This window comes from Symsagittifera roscoffensis, chromosome 7 (assembly GCF_963678635.1).
Source record: "Symsagittifera roscoffensis chromosome 7, txSymRosc1.1, whole genome shotgun sequence".
In the NCBI taxonomy this organism is placed as follows: Eukaryota; Metazoa; Xenacoelomorpha; order Acoela; family Convolutidae; genus Symsagittifera; species Symsagittifera roscoffensis.
Window position 1 is genome coordinate 56839896 of NC_087068.1, and position 27711 is coordinate 56867606.

The following is a 27711-nucleotide window of genomic DNA, read 5'->3' on the forward strand; positions in this document are numbered from 1 at the left end:
CTCAAAATCTTTGTTTTTCCAGGTTTTCTAATTAAGAACTCTTCAAGTTGAGTTTACCTGCAGTCAATGTCTACACAAAATGTAGTAAAATCCTAAATGAAAAAACTAGTTTTCATTTTTTACAAAACCTTATTGATTAAAGCAGCAAACCCTAAAACCATTTGGCAACAGCATGGAGCTCAAAGTGTTTGATGAAATATTGCCGATAGCATTGATTAAGATAATTAAATGATCAGAAAAAGATTGTGGTTATTTTAGTTGAAGCTTTGTTAACCGTGCAGATGACCCAGATGGATAGAAGAATGGTTTAAGATCACATGCTGCTGGCAGAGCTGAAGACTTTAAGTGAGCCCAGTGTAAACGCTAGGTAGTGTATAAGTGAAGGGCGATTGATTTATAACTATAAACACAATTTTACAATGATTTTTGTTTAAAGAATCAAATTATTGAGTCAAATTTATAAACCGAGAGGAGTGAAGCAACTGTATAACTAGAGAAACTGTCAATCAACCTGTTTTTGATTTCGAAATTTAGTTAATTGATGAGATTTTTAAAGCTAATCGCTGAAAATTGTTTTGAAATAAATTGCAAGTCTGTCTACAACGAGGCTCACATTTTTGATTCCTTGAAATGAAATCTCCAAACAAAGATTATTAGTTCAAAAAATCATAACAAATTCTAAAATCGTAACTTAAACACATGTCCTTGTTAGTCGTTCCAGCCTAAATGTTGCAATTTTTTCAGGCCTATTTTCGTACATTTTGAAATTTTGTTGTTTTTTGTCAGTTCGTTCGGATTTTAACACGACCTAATTAACGTTTATTGAAATGCAATGCACTACAAAGTGGCACTTACCACTTTTCAGAAAATGTTGTAGCCAAATTCGTGTGAGAGCATTTTAATAAAGAAACAGCTGTCAACACTCAAGAATCCAAGGAGTCATATAGAATAATGATGATAAGCTTTGGTTTTTTACATTACAGTTCCAGAATACTAATGGTTAGTCAAAAACGAGTCTTGTTTATGGAGAAAAAAATTTGGATACAAAAAAGAGAGGAAATGGCATGATGCTAACTGTTTTGATCCTGCTATCGATCAGAGCGTGAATATTAAAGCTTGGTTCACCCTAAACATACAGTGAAACAAAGGTCCAACTCTTACTAACACAATAATTGAAGACAATTAACCATTTAGTTGGGTCAAAAAACTACCGATAATGGCGAGGCAATTGCGTTATCAGGGAAACAGTGAAAGATCAGATTTATGTTGCAGATCCCAGTCAATCAGTGAGCCCTTGGTGCAACCAGCAGATAATCACTATTAGCCCAATGGTCACGCCAGTTGCTCCCAAAAAGAACAAATGATCAAAGTGGATCAATATGTTATAGTTGGTCGTTATAAAAATTTTTGAGCCTGATTTGTGCTGCTTTATCTTGATAGTTGCGTTGACTGTGTAATTTTTTTGAGATGTTGGTTTTTCATGTAAATCATAGTATAAATTAAATAAAACAAACAAAACAAAATTATTTTTTTAGCTCTTTAAACATAAAAATCACAGTAGTGTGGTGTTTCAATTAAATTAATTTCCGCAAAATCTGTCGTTCTAGACAGTTTAATATAGCAAAAAAATTGTGTTGTTTAGTTTGCATAAATTTGAAAGTTTTCCGAAATGTTTCTTTATCTAGTCGATGAATAACAAAGTTGTGACATCTCAAAGATTTGAACATAAGCTACGAACAATTTTACTTTCTCTAGAACATTCATTTTAGTCAAACTTTCTTACTGAGATACCATAGCTCAGACCATCGATATTGCACAAAGACAGGGCAAAAATTTAAAAAAAAACACGTAACTCTCTGTATTTTTTCTAGCTTTATGTAATTAATTATTTTTTAAACATCGAAATGTCTTCCAATTTTTGATGAATTATTGAAAAGGCAACATAATATGCAAATCGTGTTAATGCATCTTGATCTACAGTCAAGCTTCCGCCCATTAACCGATTTAAGGTAAATCAAACTACAGAACCAACAAATGAATCAAAAAACAAACTTCTTACAAAAAAAATTAAAATCTTGAAAAATGGCTGAAATTTTTGATTTGAACAAGAGTTTTACTGTGTTAATATTTCTGTACAAAATTAAATAACTAGCTGAGAGAAGTATTCTGACAAGTCAAACGGCTACATTCAGACTGTCCAACAAAAATTTTGTAACTTTTTTTTCCTGACAATTCTTGTCCTATGCAAATGAGTTGGCCTGGGGACTTTTATTCCGATCACTAAAAATGCTTCTCACGACGCACTGGTCAAGTTCTAAGCTGAGCTTTGATATTGTTAGACAATTAAATTAAGAGAACAACAGACAAATTACAAAAATTGTTTATCGCCTGTTTTCATTTTTCCAAAGCCGGCCTTTCCTTGCAAAACTCTATATTTTAAGTTTGCATAGTGAAAATGTACTTCATGTATGTGTTGTTGACTTTAATTAAGTTTGCTTATCTGAAAAATTGTGCTGGATATGTTTTTGTGTGAATGTTTATTTGTCACATAAGCAAATGCAAGTTTTTATCTTTTTGTATGTGTGTATATATGCAGGTTGATGTGACTCTATGTAGTTTTTTTTGTGTGTCTGTTTGTGTCTATGTAAAAATCTATGTTTGTATGTATGTATGTATGTATGTTTTTATGTATCTATATATGTTTGTATGAATGTATGTATGTGTCTATAGTTTTATGTTTGTTTATATGTAAGTATGTATGTGTGCATTTACGTATGTATGTACGTTTGTTTTGAAGTAGGGTTGTATGTGTGTATGTATTTATGTATGTGTGTATGTATGTATGTATGTATGTATGTATGTATAACTGTTTGTTTGTATGTATGCATATATGTGTGTATGTATGTATGTATGTATGTATGAATGTATATATGTATGTAAGTATGTATGTATGTATGTATGTATTTATGTATAAGTGTATATATGTATTTTTGTATGTATGTATGTTTGTACGAATGAAGGTTTGCTTTTATGTATCAATGTGTGTATGTATGTATTTGTGTATGGGTGTGTGTAGTTATTGTTTAGTGTAAACTTGTTTGAACGTCCTTACGTAAGTATTTCTATGTGTATATTTGTGTGTATGTATGAATGTATGTATGTAAATATAACTGTAAGTTTACAATTAAAAAAATTTATATGTATTTAAGTTTATATAAGTAACTTTTTATGTTTTGTGTGTGTTTATATGCTTTAGTATATTTATTCACTTATTTAAAACACTGTATTTTAAAGAAATTGTTTCCGTTATTCAATCCAATCCTTTTTTAATCTTTTTTCTTAAAGTCTAGAAAATTCTAGAATAATAAACCAAACACAACAAAAACAAATATTTTGATTTTCTTGATTTGCAAAACAACCTTATAAATTAGAAAAGTTTTCTCAAAATCTTTGTTTTTCCAGGTATTCTAATTAAGAACTCTTCAAGTTGAGTTTACCTGCAGTCAATTTCTACACAAAATGTAGTAAAAGCCTAAATGAAAAAACTAGTTTTCATTTTTTACAAAACCTTATTGATTAAAGTAGCAAACCCTAAAACCATTTGGCAACAGCATGGAGCTCAAAGTGTTTGATGAATTGTTGCCGATAGCATTGATTAAGATAATTAATTGATCAGAAAAAGATTATAGTTATTTTAGTTGAAGCTTTGTTGACCGTGCAGATGACCGAGATGGATAGAAGAATGGTTTAAGATCACATGCTGCTGGCACAGCTGAAGACTTTAAGTGAGCCCAGTGTAAACGCTAGGTTTTGTATAGTTGAAGGTCGATTGATTTATAACTATAAACACAATTTTACATTGTTTTTTATTTAAGGAATGAAATTATGGAGTCAAATTTATAAACCGAGAGGAGTGAAGCAACTGTATAACTAGAGAAACTGTCAATCGACTTGTTTTTGATTTCGAAATTTAGTTAATTGATGAAATTTTTAATGCTAATTGCTGAAATTTGTTTTGAAATAAATTGCAAGTCTGTCTACAACGAGGCCCACATTTTCGATTCCTTGAAATGAAATCTCCAAACAAAGATTATTAGTTCAAAAAATCATAACAAATTCTAAATTCGTAACTTAAACACATGTCCTTGTTAGTCGTTCCAGCCTAAACCTTGCAATTTTTTCTTCGTACATTTTGAAATGTTGTTGTTTTTTGTCAGTTCCTTCGGAAGTTAATACGACCTAATTAAAGTTTATTGAAATGCAATGCACTACAAAGTGGCACTTACCGCTTTTTAGAAATTGTTATAGCCAACTTGGTGTGAGAGCATTTTAATACTGAAACAGCTGTCAACACTCAAGACTCCAAGGAGTCATATAGAATAATGATGATAAGCTTTGGTTTTTTAAATTACAGTTCCAGAATACTAATGGTTAGTCAAAAACGAGTCTTGTTTATAGAGAAGAAAAATTTGGATACAAAAAAGAGAGGAAATGGCATGATGCTAACTGTTTTGATCCTGCTATCGATCAGAGCGTGAATACTAAAGCTTGGTTCACCCTAAACATACAGTGAAACAAAGGTCCAACTCTTACTAACACAATAATTGAAGACGATTAACCATTTAGTTGGGTCAAAAAACTACCGATAATGGCGAGGCAATTGCGTTATCAGGGAAACAGTGAAAGATCAGATTTATGTTTAAAAATCTCACTCTAACTTGATGAGCAAAGGGTTGATATATGATGACAACTGATAGAGCTTCAAATTTTTGAAAAAAAACTCTAGCTAAAACATAGTTGACAATATCTAAAAAAAAAGATGATGGGAAAGATTGACCAGACTGTAATATCAAAATAAACAGTTTTTCAATTGCATATTTTTTCAATGGAGCAAGCAAATTTTTTGAATGTTCATGAAAGTTCAAATTGTACCCCGAAGTCATCTCAAATTTTGAGTTTGGATTCATAACTTGTCTTGGTTTATGTGCCGGCTTTCCCGATTGAATTAGCTCTAATGTGGTTAACTGCTTTCCAAAAAATCCGCAATAATTTTTCAACTGCTTTGTTCGATAGTCACTCTGTTTTTTCGTATGGTTTCTAACACATACACAACAGTTTTCCCCCTGTTTTAAGTTCCGCTCTAAATAATATGTCAAAAATTGTCTTTGCACAAAAGAGTGATTAGGACGTACTAAATGTTTTCTAACAGCATTGAAAAATGTTTCCTTCCCTTATGATGAAATGTGGCATGTGCAACTTTTAAAAATGGCTGAAGCATAACAATTGCGCAGTTTTGGTTTTCATTCCTGTTCTCGCTTTTCAAGATATTTGGCGTTTTTCTACTTTTCTATAATGTTAAAGCTTTTTTTTCATAGATTTAGATGTTTTTTTTTCAGTCTTCTGTAGACGGAAAAAAATGTTCAAACTTCGACCAAATTTCATTATTTTAAAGTTTTCAGTGTTTCATAATTTTTCCATGTCTCGTTATTTCGGTTGGCTTTTTTCTTTCTTATTTCTTTCAAAATGATTATTAATATTTGCGAAATAGGATGGAGGCACCGCACTTGACGAATTTTCCTTTATTCACAACTCAGCAATAAAACATGCATTTTTGAAGGAAATTGTTCACTGCTGCTGCCAACAGTTAAACTACGCTGCCAAAATATCCGGTGTTTTCTTAAGATCACATATTTTGGTTGCATTAGGTTCAATCGGTTGCATATAATAGGTATATAACGTCATTTACATGTTAACAAGCCAATAATCCAAAAATTTGGAGGGGTAACATACAGCAACCAAAACTTAATTCCATGTCCTTTCCAAAGAGTGCCCGAAAAATGACCAATTTTAACCGCACATAAAACATGAGTGCCCGAAAAAGTTGGAGATTTAAACCCTTAGGGAGTTAAAAATGGTCATTGCAACATCACACCGAAAAACGAGGGGAGGGGGTTAGAAGTGGTCATTTTCTTAGCCACTTTTAAGTAATTCTAGTGCAAATATGTCAGCTTATTGTTTTGCACTAATTGTCAGTAGAAAATTTGAGCACAAAAAATTATGCGGAGATTAGTTTCAGATTCTGGAATCTCTCTATATAGATTCGAGATGCCAGCATTAAGTTAAAATTGAATTCCATCACGTTGAATCCAATTGAAGCAAACTGTAAACTTTAGTACATTACATACAAAAATTATCCTAAATAATCAGTGATCACAATAAGAAGAACAGAACCGTTGATTAGTAAATATTACTACCCTTGATTAGTTTTACAGTTCGACAGTTTTGCACCGCTATAATTTCAACATCCTTTAATATTGACCAAGCCTCCGACGAACACTTTCAATAATGCCGCGAAACCTTCCTTTACTCTCCTCCTCTTCGAAATATTGATATAATCGTTGTGCAAAATCTTGGCAATTATCTGCAAAGAGACTGTACTCTTTCGCTAGTTCGTGTTTGCTCTGCAAAACATTGAAGAAGTCTGCGAGACTAACACCAGCGTTGGGCAACCCCATTTTCTTCATATTGTTTATGCCGCGAATACCTGTAGTACGTTTTTTTCCTCGATAGAAGTTGTTGACGCTCTCTCTATATTTGCTTCTCTGCATTGTCAACCCCTCTGAGTTCTTTTCAATTGACCACCACCATTCATCTGTCTCTAATATTATGAATGCGTGATATAACACCCCTTTGGTTATTTGCAATTCAGACAAAGGTTGCTTCCACATTTCTACCTTTAAAATCCGCTCATTCTTCACCAGTTGATCCAAGCGTCGCACCAATTCCTCAGCAGTAATGAAGTGCCCTGGTTTTGAATTTTCGCAATCTTCGTCGAAGTACAGCTTGCTTGTCCATGCAGCGCCTTTGCTCCTGTTTTCACTGCTGCTTGCAAATGAACTCATCTGAAGTTTTTAAGAATACTTCGGTTGAAATAACTCCTAAAATACCAAGAAAAATTGAAAATCTGCTGACTCCGGATTGATATTCTTACTTGTTTCCATCTCACAATACCATTAAAAAAATCCTTTTAGCGCTGGTTAAATAGTCAATTACATATAGCATGATCTGCGTAAAACAAACTGAACATCTCGAAAGCTTTTCTTGCTGTGTTGATTAATTATGTGATTCAACTTTTTAAAACATTTTACAACAAGCCAAGTTTTCATAACCGCCACAAGTTTTTTAAGATGCTTTGTGTAATCCGTATAGGTTTCAAATATTTTCTCGGTTTTCGTTTTCTTTGATCTTTAAGCTTGAATTTTGTGTAAAATGTCTTCCCGTTAAAAGAAAGAACAGTGAATAACATCTTAAAGTAAGTCTTTCAGATTTTAGTATGTAATGTTTTGGGTTTCTTTTAATCATGTAGCAATGTGCAATTTTAAAATCATGTTGCTTGCGATCCTTCCGGTAATATGTAGGAGTTATTCATAGGGCAAACTACACGAGTTCTGCTAGTAAACTCCGCTGTACAAATACTAAATCCGGCCGTTGAAAATCGAGCCATGTTATCAGAGTACTTGTGAGAGTTTTCCCACTTCGTTTTCTTAAACCTACTTTTTAAGAATGCGTTTTATTGGAAGCCTTGTGCCCAAAGGGAAATGTAGAAATCCCGTCAAAAAGGCAAAACTGTTTCGAGCTGAAGAGTGATAACACCAATTTTTTCCGCTTTAGTATCATCTTTTTGTGACCTTTCGAAATTATTTTGTCAGTCTATAATTTCCATGTCTTACCGTTCAATGGCTTTTCCCCGAAAATTTGGTGCTCTAATGCTCGCTGCGCAATTCGCTTCTTTTCTTTAGCGCTGAGCTTTTGCTTGCCACCCGAATGGAAACAAAATTGATTGAGGCAAAGGAGAATGAAACTCAAATATCCTCATTTCTGAACATCGGCAGGTTTTCATGCTACAACGAACAAAAAAAACTTATTATTATTTTTTGCCAAATAGGAGAAGACGAAAAATTTTACGCAACGGTGCGGAGAAAAATGTCACTACACTACAATTCTTTTCAGATAAATAAACGTCCGGATAGCATTGAATATTGTTGCTTAAGTCAGCTATATGTCCGTAGTTTAAGGTTTAAATTTGGGATTTTTGGTTTTTTTAAAATCTTTATATTGGAAGAATGGGGTGAAGGGCGAATGGAGTAGAGGTTTTGTTCACCCTTAAAGACAACCGAACACACTTTAGGTTTAAGGGCTATGATTCTTCTGATTAGTTTGCCAACAGTCTAGTCTTTAAAGTTCAAGTCAATTTTTTTTTGTATTATTGAAAATAAAATGATTCTGATCATAATTGGAGAAGTCGAACTCGGCTTTCATTTTCGATATGTCGCGGTAAACGTCGTTAGTTTTCAAAGCGTAAATGAAACTATCAATGTCAAAGAGAAGTAGGTGCAAGTCTAGATATGGTTTCAATTTTTGATCCGGAATTTTGAAACATGAAACAATTGGGCATGTCTTCCACTAGATCTTTGTCACTGAAAAGCTGATTGTGGCTCATTGATAATAAAAAATTTGAAAACTATTTTTTTTTGTCACAGCTGTTTTCTGAAGAAACTAATTCCTTAAATTCTCTTGCTACTTCTTAATAACCTAGATTTCATTATCTTAAAAATGCCGAGTGATGGAAGCTTTTGTAAAAGTTGTCTTGGACTTTACTTAGCGCGGCTTTTTGTTGTTGGTTGTTAGAGTCGACTAAGATTGTCGTTCAATCACTCCAACGGAACTGAAAAACGTTTCATCGGTGGGTTACTTTCATCCACCGCTCGTTGTACATGCTTAGGGTAAGGTTATGGAGATTATAACCTTATTTAGGTACGAGGTCTTCAGAAGATTTGGTACCGATGGCAGTGAAGGGATTACCAATTTTCCCAACTGGTGGATTTCCTCGCTGCTCCTCGCACCTATATCCAATTCCTTACGAAAAGGGATGAGAGGGTAATCAGTGAAGAAGTCATGAAGCTCTTCGTGTATACTTAAATTGACTTTGACGATATGACCCCAATTGCTGGCTAGCAGTTTTTTTATAATCTTCGATCAACTAAGGTTCGCTATTTCAAAAAATAGTAAAAACAATTTTCTAAAAACAACTTTAAGTTTTTTTTGTTAAAAAAAATGATTTTTTGATTCGAACCATACTAAAAAGTCCATCATAAAACTGTCTCAGTGTTGAGAAAAACTGGTTCGAATTTTTTGAGATGTGTTCAATTTCCAACGAGTAGCGCAATCGCGCAAAGCTCATTATATAGAGTTGTTTTCTTAAATCAATTTGGATTAAAAAAAAAAACGATTTTACCAAAATAAAACTAATTTTGGTTTTTTACTTACTAGTTACTTGGCAAAAGAATTTTCCAAAAACATTCCAATTTATTGTGAAAAAAAAACTTTTCAAAATTTCATTTTTTTTTTTCGTCATTTTTTTCTTTTTTATTCTTTTTTTTAAAGACTAGTGTTGTCAATCATAGCTATTTCACTAATTTCCTACACGATCATATAGTTCTCGATTCATACCACCTATTTAAAACAATACTAATTTGAAGAAAAGGAGAAGTTTCTTTTTATGAACATGGTCGGACCATTTGGTGCTACTTGCACATCAACCGGTTCTTTGGTTCTTTTGTGTATTCTTTGGATTAAGTTGAAACCTATTATGAAGAAAAAATTATTTTGAAATAAACTCCTTAATTGAATTTGTTTAAACTGGAAAAGCTATTGTTGGATTTGATTAAACTCACAGGTCACAGCTCTAGATAAAAATAGTAAATGAAGAAGAAATGGTAAAAAACGGTACCTTTTTTGATAAAACTTCACAGTGTACCCTCACCGTTGTTCTGACCAATGTTTTGAATAATCGCCTAATAAAAAAATCCACCAAGCTACAACAGCCCCAAGAACAAACTCAAAAGTTTTGATAAGAATAGCTTCAGTCAAAAAAACCACTCTCAAACATTAACCAAACTAATAAAATACATTAGCGAAAACCATACGAAAGAAGTTTTATAACAATATGAGTTTTATCCTAACTGAAGCCCGAAGCATTCTTTCGGGTTTCATTTATAATCGTTTTCCGCATGTTTCGCAAATTTTTTATAATTAAATGTATTGTTTTTTGAATCATTTTGTTACCGACTAACCATAATCCATGGCAATCGATTTTACTAGAAGATTTTACTAAATAAATCCATCGTTAAATAGGTAGCGTGACAAACAGACGGTGTATTTTTTACGAGACTTTTAAATGAGAGAGATACACCCCTTCCTCTATCTCGCTTTCCTCTTTCTCCATCTACCAAAAACTGTGCATAAAATGAGTGGTTTTTATTTTGACGTCAAAATTACAAAGTTAAATTTATTTTTGTTGAAACTTTGAGTATTCACAGGGCGGATCTAGGATTTTCTCGAGGGAGTGGGGGGGGGGGGGGTGGATATCTCAAGATAGTACAAAGAGGGACCTTTTGGGTCGGCAGGGGGTCGAATCCCTGATGTGATCGGGGAAAAGGCGTCCGTAAACCCCTCTCTCTCCTCTAAATCCGCCTCTGAATATATATGATGAACTAGAACTTTTCTTTTATATATTTTTTCCAATTGTCAAAAAGCACAGTGGACAAATGCTCTTTTTTGCATGGAAGCGCTATTAAATTTTAGATGATATTTAGGTGGCTTTCTCAAATTGTGAGCCAAAAGTACTAGATGAAAACTAACATGAGGGTTCTTTATCAATCGGCCTAGAAATTTAAATGTATCGATTTAATCAGCTTTTCCAAATTGCAGCCTTAAAACACATTTTAATGGTGATTTTTTGACTTAACAAACCTACAAAATGATTTGAAAAAAAAGCCATCTATTTGAAATCATGTAATCAAAAAGTTTTTTTTATCCTAGTGCCAAGGGAAACTTTTGAGCTTTTAATTAAACAAAAAATATACATCATGCTTATATTCTAATGGAAGTCATTTTCTAACCTTACCAAAAATAAAATTCACCTTTTTAATTTTAAATATTGCTACTGAAAAAAAAATAAGACATAGTTATATTTTTGCTGTTTATATAGTAAGGGCTCCTTAATTTATTTGAACACTAATATCTTTTTCACTTTTTGTGTACAAAGGAAACGAACATCCATGACAAGTTGGACAAACTCACCAAAATAAATGAGCCTACATTTTTTTCAAAAACAAATTCGGTGAAAAAACAACAAAGATAGCAGAAAACTTACCAAATTAGATTTCTGAGAAATACTATTCGTGACAGTGAAGTAAGAAAAATTAATGCTCAAACACGACTGTTGTGTATTTTCGAATATCTAAATGGTTATAATTTTTATACTGGTGAACAAAACTGAATTCGACGGTGAGTGACTAATTTTGATAAAATGTAAATATGCATACCAGGGGTATATCAGTTAAGATCAACAAAAACCGTCCACTTCAGTTTTCATTAAGATAGTGCACAATGCTGATTTAAGATAGCCAAACACAAGAAGAATACCTAACCTGTTTAGAAAGTGTTTAGAAACTGTTTTTCCAAAATTGAGCTAACTTCAGGCAGAAAACAATTGTTCACAACAGCTCTAACTTTCAACAAATCGAACTACTCAATTTTTTTGCAAAATTTATATTCACACTTTCTTCATACATTTTTTAAATTCAGTTTTCACTCTCAAATAAAAAAAATTTTTTTTACTGGTAAGTAAATTATGCCAAATTCAGCGCATGCATTATGCCAAAGCCGGCACTTTTTGGTTTTAAAAGCTTTCTCAAGATAATTTGCAGACTTTTTTCAGATTGTATCAGATGTTGGTATTATTTTTCTTACAAATCAGAGGTACACTTCGTAGAAATTTTAGTTTTTGCTAGTTTGAAATTTCAATTTTAAACATTTTAATTTACCTTTCTTGACTGATTTCATTTCAGAATAAATTTTTTGTGCGGGATGTTTTTTGTTCAAGCGTAGCTTGTCAAGTCTTCGAACTTTTAAATCAGCAGTTTCAGGCAAAATCCAAGCATCTAGGATAGTGCGTAGCACACTACGAGCCCAAACTGCACGTTCTGTGCATTGTGAGCAGATTTTGCACCATGCCAAAATCAAATTTGTCGCAAAATCCGCAACTTTGCTACTTTTCTTTGATCTTCTTCGTTTTACGGAGTCCACTCGCATTTACGGAATCGAGATCAGTTTGTGGATCAAAAAGTTAATGATAGGATATTTGTATAGTTAAATTGAGCTGTTGCGGACTCCGCAACTATAAGCGGAATCCGCAAACTGTAAGTGGAACCCGCAAGTTGTAAGTGGAGTCCACATTTTGCTTGCGGTTTCCGTTTAAACATATGTTTATTTGTATTATAGCGTCCAAAATTATACCTTTTATTTAGCAGATGATCACCATAAAAATGAATCTCAATTACTACATTGATCAACTACCAGTTGAAAACAAAATGTTTGGTCTCAATTCCTGTCTACCTAACTTCGATATCAAATCTTGTCAACTGTGATCTCAATTCACTAGAATCGGAGTCTATTAGATCATCAGTATTTGGGATTGATGGAGTCCCAAATACCGACCAGTATTTGGGGTTTATGCAATCCCAAATACTGACCTAAATCGGCAATATGTTGTGCGTTGTGTTTCCAAACACTCTCAGGCCAATGACTACAAATATCGAATTTATTCGGCGTTATGCTTCCAAAATCAGTATATGGGATTGACACAATCCCAAATACTGACCTAATAGGCAAATATTGAAATTATTTCATGTTGTGTTTCCAAAAAACTAAGAGGTGACATCTACCGACTTAGTCAACAAATGTTTTGAGATTTGTTCGTGGATTCCGCTGACAATGGTTAAATCTTTGTCTCTAAAATCCGCAGTGCTATAGATAAGAAGTCTAGCTTAAGCTTTTAAATGTTGAGATGGAAGTTCAGTAAAAAAATTCCGAATCCACGTACAGTTTACGGAATCCGCTTACAATTGCAGATTCCACTTACATTTGCGGATTCCACTTACAATTTGTGGAATCCACTTAGAATTGCGGAATCCAGAACAACTAGCTATATTCGCTTGTTGCGGAGTCCGCAGCACAACAAATGTGTACAGTTTTTTAAGTGGAATTTACTTACTTTTAAAAACATGTTTAAAGGTTTGTCTATTGAATCCAGGAACATACCTACACAAAATTGTGCACCTATCCAGTGCACAGTTTGGCCTCTTAATGCACATATGCTTGAAAAAACGTAGATTCCGAGTTGGATCACTGCTACTTTTTTTGGTTTTTGGTCTGAGTATGAAAAACCACCACAAGTTTATAATGTTCTTATTCTTCATAAAAGTTGGAGCAAAACTGTAACAAATCTGCTGGTTTTTGTTTGGGGCTCGTTTTTTATTAAAAACTTTCGTTCGCAAGCAAATTAATGCGCGAAGTGACAGTTTTCCTGTAGGTAAAGTAAGATCAGGTTCAATTTTCTTGATTTTTCTAGTCAATTACCCTCCCGAAAATAAAAAACGTCACGTTTCAGAACTGATAAAATCTATTAAAAATAAATTTGATTTGAAAATTGTTAGGCTAATTACTTTGAAAAATTATCACTCCTTCTGAGCAAAACAAAAACATAAAAATTTACTTTTTCGTTGTGAGCGATACATGAAAACCTGAAGAAGCCGAAATAATTTTTGCACAAGTTATGCGAAAAAATCAAAAAAGGAACATATTGCAAAGCAGAATTCTTAATAATACGAGTAACAAAAGAAATTGTAGAGATAAGAACGGTTGTTTAATTTAGAAAAAAAATCAGTTAATTGGAAAAGAAGGCGACAAAATTAAGCAGACGAGCAATAATTAGACGATTTATTTCCCCACATAAATAATTTTCAAACTTTCACGAAGCGAAAAAATCAGATTAAAACGTATGGTACCACTAGAACAAGTGAAGAGAAACCTCAAAGCTGTTAAGTTTTCACAATGAAGCAAGTTCACATTTTCACAGATTTGCAAAAATTGTAGGTGGAAAACATTATTATCCGCGGTTACAAGTCACCTGTTTTTGCAAGTAAAAAGAATGGGTTATTTCAGATATAGATTCAGATCTGAAACATATTTTTATAATCATTCTGGATTGGAACCAGATCTAAGCTACATTTTATTATTGTTTATAAATTAGATATTTTATCACTATAAAATATTTAATACTAACCAATCATGCTCCATCTAACTAACAACCCACTTATTTGTAAAAGAAACAGTAATATACAACAGCAAATAAACAAACTAAAAGAAACAGTAAATAAAAACTACCCAGTCCATGATCAAATATATTTTTTCGACTCAGAAGCCACTTCACATTCATCAAAACAAGGAAAAGAAGAATAAAAAAATATACAAAAATAAACCAGTACGTCTATACAATTGGAATCAACCAATCAGACAAATTGAACATTACGCACTAACAGTCATAAAACGAAAAAATGAGCCAAGGTTAAAGTGACAAAGTGACGAAAGTCCAGACGAAAACTCAGTTTTTCCATTTCTCATCAATTCACTCACTGATGATAGAGGACAAGTACAATTTTGCAATAATCTAATCGCAAATTTATTCGAACAAGGAATTAGCCCATGTAAAGCAGAATTCCCAGAAATAAAAATCAAAAAGACAAATTGCCGATCATTATTTTGAAAGCATATGTAACCTAACACAACAAAATGGAATTTACACCATAGAACTCAGTACAGTAAGTAAATTTCATGGTAAATATGTTATTCAAACAGACGACATCGACATAGAATTTCCAAAAGTATTCACAGAATACATTAAAAACATACAACATCAAAATTCACAAAGAGCAAATTCAATATTTACTAACGATGTTTTTGCAATAATATATAGTTATCTATCCATACTAGAAAAGACAGAAACCCAAATTACGTCACCAGTTCAAACATCAAGACACACGAATGTAAGAAATGAAATTGCAGCATTCTCAGCATTTTTAAACACAATCCGTGAAAAATTTTCAAGTAATGAAGTCTCACAAAATGTTAAACACGATTTACAAGTAATTTTAGCATGGTTTATAAATTGACTATTTTACACATAATTTTGATTTAATTGCACACGCAAGAAAAAAGTTTAGACCTCAAAGTACTGATAATGACCCTGTCATTGCAGAACAATCAGATTATATTTTCGACACTGATTGGTCTCATCCACTATTCCTGAACATCCCAATAGACGTCTCAAGTCAGGCAATCAGTACAAAATCTATTCATAAAAACTATGTAATTGTATTTCCACTTACAATAGATGCAACACCTTTGAACTATAATTCATTCCTACCCGATAGAAGACAAAATAACAGTTTAAACTCAACTATTGTACAACAGGAAAATCTAAATGGAGCTAGAAATCTTACACAACAGGATATTCAAACACCGTCACATTTTATAAATGAAGAAATAGTTGAAACAATAGTAACAACACACAACAAAATATTTTACCAATACATCCAAAACCTTACAATGCCAAAACCTAAAAATCCAAGGTTACCACAAGTAACATTGCAATCTACGGTTAAACCCTCGGTTGCTCCAAAATATTCACATATGGATTATCAGACATATAGACCAATGACAAAACCATTAAAAACAAGGAAAACATTCACAAAAATTAATTTTGCCGATGACAATTATAATTATGTCAATCCATCACAAACAACTCATCCCTTCCGAATAATTACGCAAAATCATTTATTCTCACAAAAATCAATTTTTCTAAATACATCAGCAAATTCAGTAGTTTCCATGACTACCCACATTCCTTACAGGATCGGAGCAAAAATTACCCATTTTTCCAACAAAAGAGAAATAAACAACAAACACCCTATTATACAAACTTTTTATCATCAGATGATGACGAATATTATCAACCAGATATTTTCGCACCATATACACAAGAATATCGTGTACAAAAACCTCGACAACATCAAGCATCTCAAAACATGAAAACTTACCCACAAAACCCAGCTAATGTGCAAAGCTACCAACCATTGCACATGCAAAACCCGACTAGTACACAATCCTATCAACCAGCACAATCACAAAACCCGGTCAGTATGCATTCCTACAAACCAACACAAATGCAAATTGAAGTACCCTTACCATATTATTTACAACAACATGAAATAACAAAAAACCAACTTACAAACTTTTCACAAAAATCCAACGTTACCACGTAACATTGCAATCTACGGTTAAACCCTCGGTTGCTCCAAAATATTCACATATGGATTATAAGACATATAGACCAATGACAAAACCATTAAAAACAAGGAAAACATTCATAAAAATTAATTTTGCCGAACATAATTATAATTATGTCAATCCATCACAAACAACTCATCCCTTCCGAATAATTACGCAAAATCATTTATTCTCACAAAAATCAAATTTTCAAATACATCAACAAATTCAGTAGTTTCCATGACTACCCACATCCCTCACAGGATCAGAGTAAAAATTACCCATTTTTCAACAAATTAGAAATAAACAACAAACACCCTATTATACAAACTTTTTATCATCAGATGATGACGAATATTATCAACCAGATATTTTTGCACCATATACACAAGAATATCGTGTACAAAAACCTCTACAACATCAAGCATCTCAAAACATGAAAACTTACCCACAAAACCCAGCTAATGTGCAAAGCTACCAACCATTGCACATGCAAAACCCGACTAGTACACAATCCTATCAACCAGCACAATCACAAAACCCGGTCAGTATGCATTCCTACCAACCAACACAAAAGCAAATTGAAATACCCTTACCATATTATTTACAACAACATGAAATAACAAAAAACCAACTTACAAACTTTTCACAAAAAAACCAACTTACAAACTTTTCACAAATATCAAATGCCGCAGAATCACTACAAAGACAATGAATCCATACCTAATGGGTGGATCATCAATAACATCAAATAAACCATTGATGGTATTTACAGGCACAGACCCTGAATATTCTGTAGAGGATTACTTAAATGCAGTCACAGCAAAATTGTTTTTAAATATAGGACCTGAACCAATTAATACAACACTCCACCAAAATTAGACACATAGACGCACAGCGTGAACACAATTAGCACTTGATGGCGCAGCTCAAAAGTGGTTTTAAGTTTTGCCTATAGACATAAAATCAGGTTGGAAAAGATTCACATAAGAATTTTCATAAATGTTTGATTCTGAAAGAAACAAACAACATCAAAGAGATTTATGTAATGAAGTTTGCAGACTACCAAACGAAACAATTATTTAATTGGCAGTTAGAATCGAAACACTAGTTCGAAAATCATATTCGCTTAACACACATGATTATAAAAACACGAAAATGACAGAAATTTTAATGATGACCTTAACACCTCAATTAAGGAAAATAGCTATAAAAAAGAGAGCATCTCATCCTTCCTCAATTCGAGAACCAGACTTGGATTTTCGAAAATTAGTAGATAAACTAGAACCAGCAGAAATCACAATGAAACTCGAAGAAACGGAAAATCTCAAACTACAATATGTTAATAGAATCGAAACAAATACAACACATATAAACAACATACAAGATTCAGATGCAGATCTATCTGAAAAAATCACCTACATTTTAAACATATATGCGAAAAATCCAAATTTCAAAGGTAAATCATCTTTCAAAAAACGGTGTAATTATTGCCGAAGATACGGACGCAGCATTGCCGAATGTAGACAAAAGAAACAAGATAACCAGAACAAACAACAAAAGTACAAAGAACCAAATAAATCATTCTACCAATATATGAAAAAAGACCAAAACCTACCAAACAAAAATATTCATAGTATTAACAGCTCTGGAAAACCACTTCCGAATAATTCAAATTATCCAAGAAACCAATCACCTTATAACTCTATTTATAGAGGTAGGTCACCATATTAAAGCAATTCACGAAATTTCTCAAAATAATCGATATCGAAATAACTATTCACGATCGAATTTGAACAGAAGAGAATATTCATTTGCTACCAGTTCCCAGTCAAACCCTAGGAATAGACACTATTCAAACGATAGATCACGAAATTCATCATACAATGGTAACAGAAACTATTCTAACAATAGAAATAGAAGCTATTCAAATAATCGAAATCAGTATTATCAAAACAACAGATCAAGAAAAAATTCATACAACAGATCAAATTATCAAAGACCCAATGATAATTACGATCAAAATAGATCACGAAACAATTCACAAAATAGAAATTCAAACTATAACAATCAACAAGGAAATTATTCCCAATATCCTCATAGGAATAATAACCGTTACCCCGATTCCCAACACAGTTATAGAAGCAACACACCGAAACATCAAAAACAAATTAATCAAGTACAAACAACTGAAGAAACAACTTCAGACCCCCTTGGTATCGATGATACAGAAAGTACTGAATTACAATTAAATCACATTAATTAAGAATCCACAGACAGTGAAAGTGATACAGGTAATACCATCTTAGTTAATATGATAACCGTTGAAAATTACTACGAACCTATCATATATGAACAACCCTTCAATTCACACTTTTACGAAAATCAATCGGAATTTCTTCAAGATTATTACACTAGACCTATTAGTAATAATGTACCAGTTACACAAGAAGTAAATGAAGATAACACTGCAATTAAACCCGAAAAAGACGAAGTACAATGCTCAAGTACAAACCACATTTATCAAAATATACAAAAAGAATTACCAAGAGAAAAAATTTGGACAATTCCATTTCTCTTAGAAATTCCAAAAAGTAAAGAATTTTAACCACCAGACCTTGAAATAGATTTTTTAATCGACTCAGGAGCAGAATCAAATATTATCAATATCCCCACTTGGAATGAAATTGAAACAATACACCCAAACTTAAAACCTATGAAACAGCCAGTAAATTAGCAACAGCACAAGGCTCGACATTAATAAATTATGGAAAAATCCAACTTTTCCTTGTTCCCACCAGAAGAATGGAATAAAACAAAATCCATAACAAACCATTTATGCAAACATTCCACATAACAGATATAAAAGACATTATCATTGGCATACCGTTTATAACTAAATATTTTGCCACAATAAAATTTTTAAATAGTAAAATCCATATAAAAGACAAGTACACAAGAATGAAGAACACAGCCTTAACATTCTTTCAAACATTAAACAAACAACCACCATTTTTCTCAAAATTTTACCCTATATACAATCAGGAGCGAAAATAAATACCTGAAACCACTATCAGGAAATGTATACAACTTTTCAATCAAACAAGTTCAACAGTATGATGAAAACCAAAACAAACAACATCTTTTTATGTCAGACTTTGAATTTAAACCTATTCACAAATTTTTCAAAATTACGATCTCATCCATAAAACATTCGAAAAACACGAAATCCGACATCATTTCATTACACGTGTATAACAATACACCATATCAGGTAACCTTAACCTTTGGACTTTTAGGATATTGTGAAACAAATGCTACAATATCACCTACAAATGAAGTAGCCTACCGCGTTTATAATATAATCAAATTTTTAGATATTTGCCAATCAACAATTCTTGACGAAGAATTATCCATAAATAATATAATAAGTAATGAAAAAAGAAGCACAGATTACTTCACAAAAACACCATATTTTAAACCAACGTTTAAAATATCAGATTATACATAAGAACAACAAAAATTGTTAACAATGTTTAGTTTTCAACACTCTCAAATAACACAAAACGAATTCGATATATTAGCCAAACTACTATTAAAATATCCAACAGTTAATGCAACATCAAGATTTGATGTTGGAAAAGTTAGTTCACCACTACATTTACCTTACGCAATTTTCAAAAAACAAAGAGCAACTAAAGTACCAAAACACTTACATGATTAAGTAAACAGACTACTTGACATCTTAGAACCTGACGCAATTTTCAAAAAACAAAGAGCAAGTAAAGTACCAAAACACTTACATGATTAAGTAAACAGACTACTTGACATCTTAGAACAATATGAAATTATGTCCACAGTAAATAAAAAAGAACAACCAAAAGGTAACACCTTTATAAACCCAGTTATCATCCTAGCAAAAGGAGAATCACTAAAAATAGTTCTAGACGCTAGATATCTCAATTCACTAATTGAGGATTCCAAATGCAATTGGCCTATTGAACCCATTCAAGTAATTCTAACAAAGATAAATGGTAAACTTTTCACAACTGCAGATATGAATCGTGCATACAATCAAATGCCATTAGATGAACAATCACGACGGTTAACACAATTCGTTATTGGAAATCAACAATACGAATTCAATAGATTATTCTATGGAAAATCCATAGGACCAGCAGCTTTTTCAGCTTTTATGATAAAAATTTTTAGACCACTTATACTCAAGAAAAATGCAATCACATATTTAGACGATGTTTTCATGCAACCACAAACTAAAGATGAAATGTTTATAATTTTAGAACAGTATCATCAAATACTCAAAAACGAAAACATGAAAGCAGCCCCGGACAAATCACATTTTTTCCTAACACGCGTAAAGTTTCTTGGACACAAAATTGAAAGGAACCTTATCACTCCATTAAAATCCCGCATAGACGCAATTCAAAAACTTCAGCCACCCACAAATAAAACAAAATCCTAGATAAATATGTATACAAAATGCAATTATACTTAAGACCTTTCTATAACATCCTTAGACAGCAAAATGTTTTTGAATGGACTACCGAACCTCAAACACGATTTGAAGAAATTCAAAAAACTTTTTTCAGAACAAATCTCAAATACAATCCCAGATCCAAATCAACCATTTTACGCAATTTGCGATGCTTCAAATTTTGGCACTGGCGCAGCATTACACAATCACACAGTGGAACAAACAAAATGAATCTTAAATCAGCAAACTCTCGCTTATTTACACAAGCTGAACTACAACTCTCTACTCTTATGAGAGAATGCACAGCTATAATATATACACTTACAGAATATGAGTTTCTTATACTTGGATCAAAACATCCAACAGTTCTATTTACAGATCACAAAGCAAATATATTTCTTTTCACACAAAAATCAAATCCAAACCATAACGTTTACAGATTTCAATTAATTCTAATGAAATTCCCAAACCTACATATAGTTCGGACAGCAGGAAAAAACCTTGCACTACCAGATACACTAAGTAGAAATACACCAGCTGAACTACCTACACGAAAAACTACAGTTGAAATACCACAAAATATTAAATTTTACCTTGTAAAAAATGAAACATCACCACAATTAGAATGTAAATACGCAGTAAAAACCGATATAGATCAATCACAAATAAACAATTTGCAATGTTTCCCACTTTATTTAGTTTGTCAAAATAATCACTATGAAGTTGATTTATAAGGTACATCCACATTTGAACCAATCCCATATTCACATTGGATAAAGAATAAGACCCAACAAAAGATAATCAAACAACAACCACACAAAACCGATCCTTTCCCATTAATAGAAAAAGAAAATTTAACTGGCATTATAAATTTATCAGGACTACCAACAAATGGTTTTAAATACACAGTAAATCAAAATTTTAACCCTCATGAACCACTCAACACAATTCCCCTATCAAAATTAGAAGTCGATAATATTTTTCTACTACCAACCGAAACAATTACACTACAATTACTACAAAAATACCAAAACTTTGACCCTGTTATTAGACAACTCAAATCATAACACAAATATATAACAAAACCAGCAAAAGCTGATACAACAATTTTAGGAAATAAAACACTCCTCAGATACTTCAGAAAATTCAATAACACTACTATAAATGAAAGCACAGATCTTTTAGAATATCAAACATCTGATTTTAAAGTACCCTGTCTTCACCTAAGTATGATGTTGATAGCATTCAACATATCACACACACACAACATACAAAAAGACACTCAGGATGAGAAAAGACATACACAAATTTTACACCAAATGTTACTTCCCAAATGCACCAATCTGGATTGAAAAATTATGCAACGATTGCATAATATGTCAATTAAATAAACCTTATCCCAATCAAAAACAATTAGCGCAGAAACAAGATTTAAAGGACAAAGTCGATATTTCAATCATAGAATTTCATTTGACACAAAAGGACCAATTTCACCATCCTCCGAAGGAAATTCTGATATTATGGACATTGTTGATGCATTAACGCACTACGTAGCACTCAACCCAGTACCACATTGTAATGTTTATTACGCATATACAACACTTTACGAACATTGGATAGCTAAATTCGGACTACCCGAAATACTAGTCACCGATAACGGCGCAGAATTGATAAAAAATGAAATCATCACACTATGCCACTTATATAATATCAAACATAAACCACGTACATCTCATGCACCATGGACAGATGGATTAGTCGATGGTATGAACCGTTCATCCCAACAAAGAAATTGTTACAAAGGCAAAATATAAACAACCAAATTAATTCACTCTTTATGCCAGCCACAGATTTAAAAATTGGAACTATTGTTTTAATACCCAATTTCAATACACAAAAAGGAATCTCCAAAAAAATACAATCACTTCGAAAAGGAACATACCAAATAATTGATAAACCTACTGAAGTAACATACAAACTTACTGACTCCAGTAAGAAAATTGTTCAACACCGCAACAACCTGTTACCTTATTATCCAAAAGAATGAGCACTCCGCGAATTAACTCAATTTTCTTCTTTCACAGGTTTAGAAATTTTTCAAAACAATCCACACACGGAACAAAATCAAAACGATAATAACAATAAAAATCAAAAAACAACCCAACAGCAAAACGCAAACCCTCAAATGTCTAACAAAAACGAACCAAAAAAATCTCAAAAAGAAATAAAAAAGAGAAAAATGACAGGGAAAATTTTACCATAAGATTGACAACAAAAATTCAAACATAGAGAATCATCACGACCTAGAAGTCAACCACGAAAAAACTACAAAATATTCATTCCACAATCTAAAAGATTATTGAAACTTGAATTCCAAAAACAACTTCAATTTTGATTAATGTCAAAATTCTTTTTAATCATTTTGAACTTTCATATTTTCGTACTCACATGCTGATAACACACTCGATAAATTCTTGTTCAAATTCAGCCATAAGAATTCATTCAAATTTGTCGCCTTATTATCTCTCACACAAACTCATTAGCCGACAGATATCAATCTCCAGGCATATCTATAACTATAACTTCACGACCGCAAGGTCAAAAATAAGCACCTCGCTAAAACTTGACAACTAAAACAAACACTACTTCAATATTGCAACCCCCCCCCCCCCTATCAAATAATGCAAAGATCAACAATATTTTTCCAATTTATACCTCAAAAACCCTCCAACCAAAAATGGCAAATTAGCCTAAAGCAAAAAAAAACCCATGATCATTTGGCCTAAAGCACAAATATTTCAAAGATACCCCCAATTATCCAACAAAAAAAAAAAAACTATGAAGACCTCCCGAACACCATAAAATAAACCCTCAAATATTTTTAACACAACTCAACCCACTTGTCGAAAAATCAATAAATAATCCGACCACACTTGAATTTCGCCCCAAAAGTTTTAAAAAAATCGACAAAACGAATCATTTCTTAAATGCTTCTTCCTCTAACAGTCGATAATCTAAATCAAATACTTTCAAACCTTTTCACAAAAATTGCTATTCTATTTAAATTTTTGCTATTTTTTTCATTGAAACCTTTGAAGCCCTAATAACCCTTTTCATAATTTTTTGCAATCTTTTTTAAATTTTCTATTCACTATTTGAAATATACCTCCAATTTTTCCCAATTCTTGACCACATCCACATGTACGATAACTCAAATTCTATTTAAATGATGCGAACCATTTTTATTCGAAAAGATATTTTTCTATTATTCATGATTTTTCTCACATTTTTAACGACACTAATCATGACAATGTGCAAATGTATAAAAAAGGCAATCGTCACATTTGCTTTAGCAACTATTCTTTTGATACTTTTTATTGAAGAATATTATAATAAACAAAATTTTCCAGATAAGAATAAACACTCAAATACCTTTTTAAAGTTGCTAATCAACCACCACCAAAACACTCCCCACCAACAACTTCCCAAGAAAGTCCAATAACACCTACATCTACCCATAATCCCCAATCATCAACACGCATTTCTTTTCAAGACAACCCATACACTTTTGAAGAACGACACGCACGATTATCGGAACCATTAGAACCAGTTAATCGCCAAGCACCTTTAAGCGAAGCAAGATATAATTTATATCCCACCTTACAACAAGATCTCAATCGAGTAAGACATATTAGTCGAAATGAAAACACACTTGAAATAAATAGACAAATTATACATCCAAGACGAAACAGAAGTTTTCAAACCCCCAGAGTTCATTTTAACATACCTCAATCACCAACACCAACTACCTCAGAACTTTCTAGCAGTACACTACCAGAAACTCCCAGACTTGCTTCACAACACAGTTTTTCAAATATTCCATCAGACTATCTAGGTTCAGCTCCAACATCAGAACAAATCCGAGAAAATCCTTTCAACCCCCCAGACACCACCGAACGACCACCAAATTGGACAACACACACATATACTCAAGGTGAACCCAATTTAGTGATTGAACCAATAGATATTTCTTCTGATACAACATTGTCATCCCTGCCAGAAACACTTTCACTTCCATCAACACCATCATTAAGTCAAATATCACCAACACTTTTTCCCCTTAATTTACCAACCAATCTTGACGCTAGATATAAAGAACAATTATCGACAAATACCCCTCTACAGTTAGATTGGAATACTTTCGTAGCACCTCTCCCACTATTTGGACAACATCAAGAAAGTAGCCGACTCCACAATTGGGCACTAAACAGATTACAGTATAGACAAGATATCCACAAAGATATTCAAGAACAAAATATTCAAATACTTAACAAAATAGTCTCCGATTAGAATTTATATTAGAAGTCTAAATCACAGTCAGACTTAATAGCATTATTCAACACCCTTTTCCTCTAAGTCCACCAAATATAACAGCTCAATCATTACCTTACCCATTTATAACAACTGAAGTCATATATAAATACGACAGATATACCAAAAACACAATTGAATATATCACCTTTTATCATAGCTCAAGATTATCATACACATGTATATTTTAAAAAAAAATACGTTTAAACACCTCCTTTTTCTAATTTTTTCAGAACAAAATACAAATTCATCTCCTCGCACAAGACCTCAGGATTTATTAGTAACACTTTACGATTGTGAAGAAAACGAACAAAAAACACTACACAAGTATGCAATAAAACAAGTAACACAAAGCGAAACAGAACCACAAGCTGTAGAAACTACAAATGTAATAGCAAGATTGTATTCAAAAGCCAGAGCAACAACAGTCACAGGATATAAATTTACAGCAACATTTTCCGAAAAGAAAGTACATTGTTCACAAGTTTCCAACGGAAATAAAAACCGATCTGATCCCGAATCATTTTACCAGAGTAATATAGAAAGACTTTTACATCTAAATCCCGACGATTGTAAAATGGAATTACTCAGACTAAATCTAACAAGAAACAAAAACTCGAACGGAAAATTAGTAAATTTTCAAATTTTTGCCGACCCTGTACATCAATCAGAACTTGAACGATATCAAGGACATGTTAAACTAGACGAAAAATATCCATATAACGGTGCACACGGACGATTAAATTATGATTTACAAGATAAACACTGGATACCACACATTGGAATAAATAATCCCTCAAACTACAAAGCAGATACAAAAAATAAAGGATATCAAGAAATCATGTTTTTTGATTGGAAAATACAACTTGAAAAAATTCAACTGACACGAGATTTAACTGATAACACCATAATCTATCAAGGAATTAGATTACCTTGCAAAAATAATCAAGGTTATTGTGACCCTACAACAAGGTCCAACTCTTATTTCTCGTTTTTATTCCAGAATCTTTGAAAGATGGATTAATTGTTTCGTCTCGTCTGTCAAACAGTAACTGCGTCGTTCCCAGGGTTCATTAAGAGAGCGATAGTCCCTTACAGTATTGAATAAAACACTTTCTAGCGACTATTTTTGGGACGGAGAATTGGGCAAAACTTTCGTGCCCGGTTATGCATGCTGTTTTCAAATCGTCAGAATAACCCAGAAAGTTTAATAATTATCCCTGCTATGTTGACAAATTGAGATATTTTTGTGACTTCAACGGGGTTGTCTCACAGGTCGTCAAGTTTTAGAAGGTTGGTTTTAATGGACAACTGAAGATAACGTATGTCATGTGGCCCAACAAGTTCGGACATATTTCCTATTTTTTTCTCCAACTTCGTCAGATAGCTTTCAGCTGTGCGCTAGATCCACAGCGGAGTTGAGCAAAAGAATGACGTGAACTTCCTGGAAGGCTGTTTTTTCCAAAGCTAGTTCTGTACTTGAGAGCGCATCAGTTGAGAAGGATCAGGATGTTGGGCAACGTAATTTTTATGTCTCCTTAAAATTAATTGTTAGTTTCCATAGTGTTTTTCGGTAACTGTTAGCTTGATAAGTCTTGGTTATTCTTGGCTGTGCCGTGATCGCATCTGACCATATGACCACACGGAAAATTAACCTATGACATACACGATAAACATTGGATACCACACATTGGAATAAATGACCCCTCAAACTGCAAAGAAGACACAAAAAATAGAGGATATCAACAAATAATGTTTTTCGATTGGAAAAAACAACTCGAAAAAATAGAACTCACACGAGATTTATCAGATAACACAATGATCTATCAAGGAATTAGATTACCTTGCAAAAATGATCAAGGTTATTGTGACCCTACAACAAGAACCCAAGCAACAATTGTTTGGTTTCCCGAAGATACGACGTTTTCCGAAAAGAAAGTACATTGCTCACAAGTTTACAATGGAAATAAAAACCGACTTGATCACGAATCTTTCTACCAAAGTAATACAGAAAGACTTTAACATCTAAAACCCGACAATTGTAAAAACGAACTACTCAGGTTAAACTTGATGAAAAATAATAAAAAAGATATCAAGGACATTTTAAATTAGACGAAAGATACCCATACCATGGCGCACACGGACAACTAACTTATGATATTCACGACAAACGATGGATACCACATATTGGAATAAATAATCCTTCAAACTGCAAAGCAGATACAAAAAATAAAGGCTACCAAGAAATAATGTTTTTTGACTGGAAAATACAACTTGAAAGAATACAACTCACACGAGATTTCAAAGATAACCTTATAATTTATCAGGGAATTAGACTACCATGCAAAAATGACCAAGGCTATTATGATCCTATAACAAGAACACAAGCAACAATTGTTTGAGTTCCCGAAGACACTTGTACAACATTTCAAGTAGCAAATATCCACGCTAGAATGATTAATTTTCATGAAAAATGTTTCATTGAATCCATTCCATTTGAAAATGTCAACCCAAGTCAAAGAAGACAGCACAATACTAAATTCAGTTACATTCATAATATAGAAAATAAATTAACACGTTTTCGAATCTATCACGAAACAGAATTTGCATGTAAA

The 27711-nt window shown here is 32.6% G+C and overlaps 1 protein-coding gene and 1 long non-coding RNA gene across 2 annotated transcripts in view; both read right to left on the reverse strand.

Moving 5' to 3' along the window:
- LOC134852197 (uncharacterized) overlaps positions 1-27711 on the reverse strand; it is a 353512-nt gene that overhangs the window by 313205 nt on the left and 12596 nt on the right. The window lies entirely within an intron of this gene.
- Positions 6594-11348, reverse strand: LOC134851660 (uncharacterized). Its single transcript, XR_010164249.1, has 2 exons — positions 11216-11348; positions 6594-6938 (listed from the first exon to the last, which is right to left on the reverse strand). It is a non-coding gene; the product is annotated as an uncharacterized LOC134851660 (long non-coding RNA).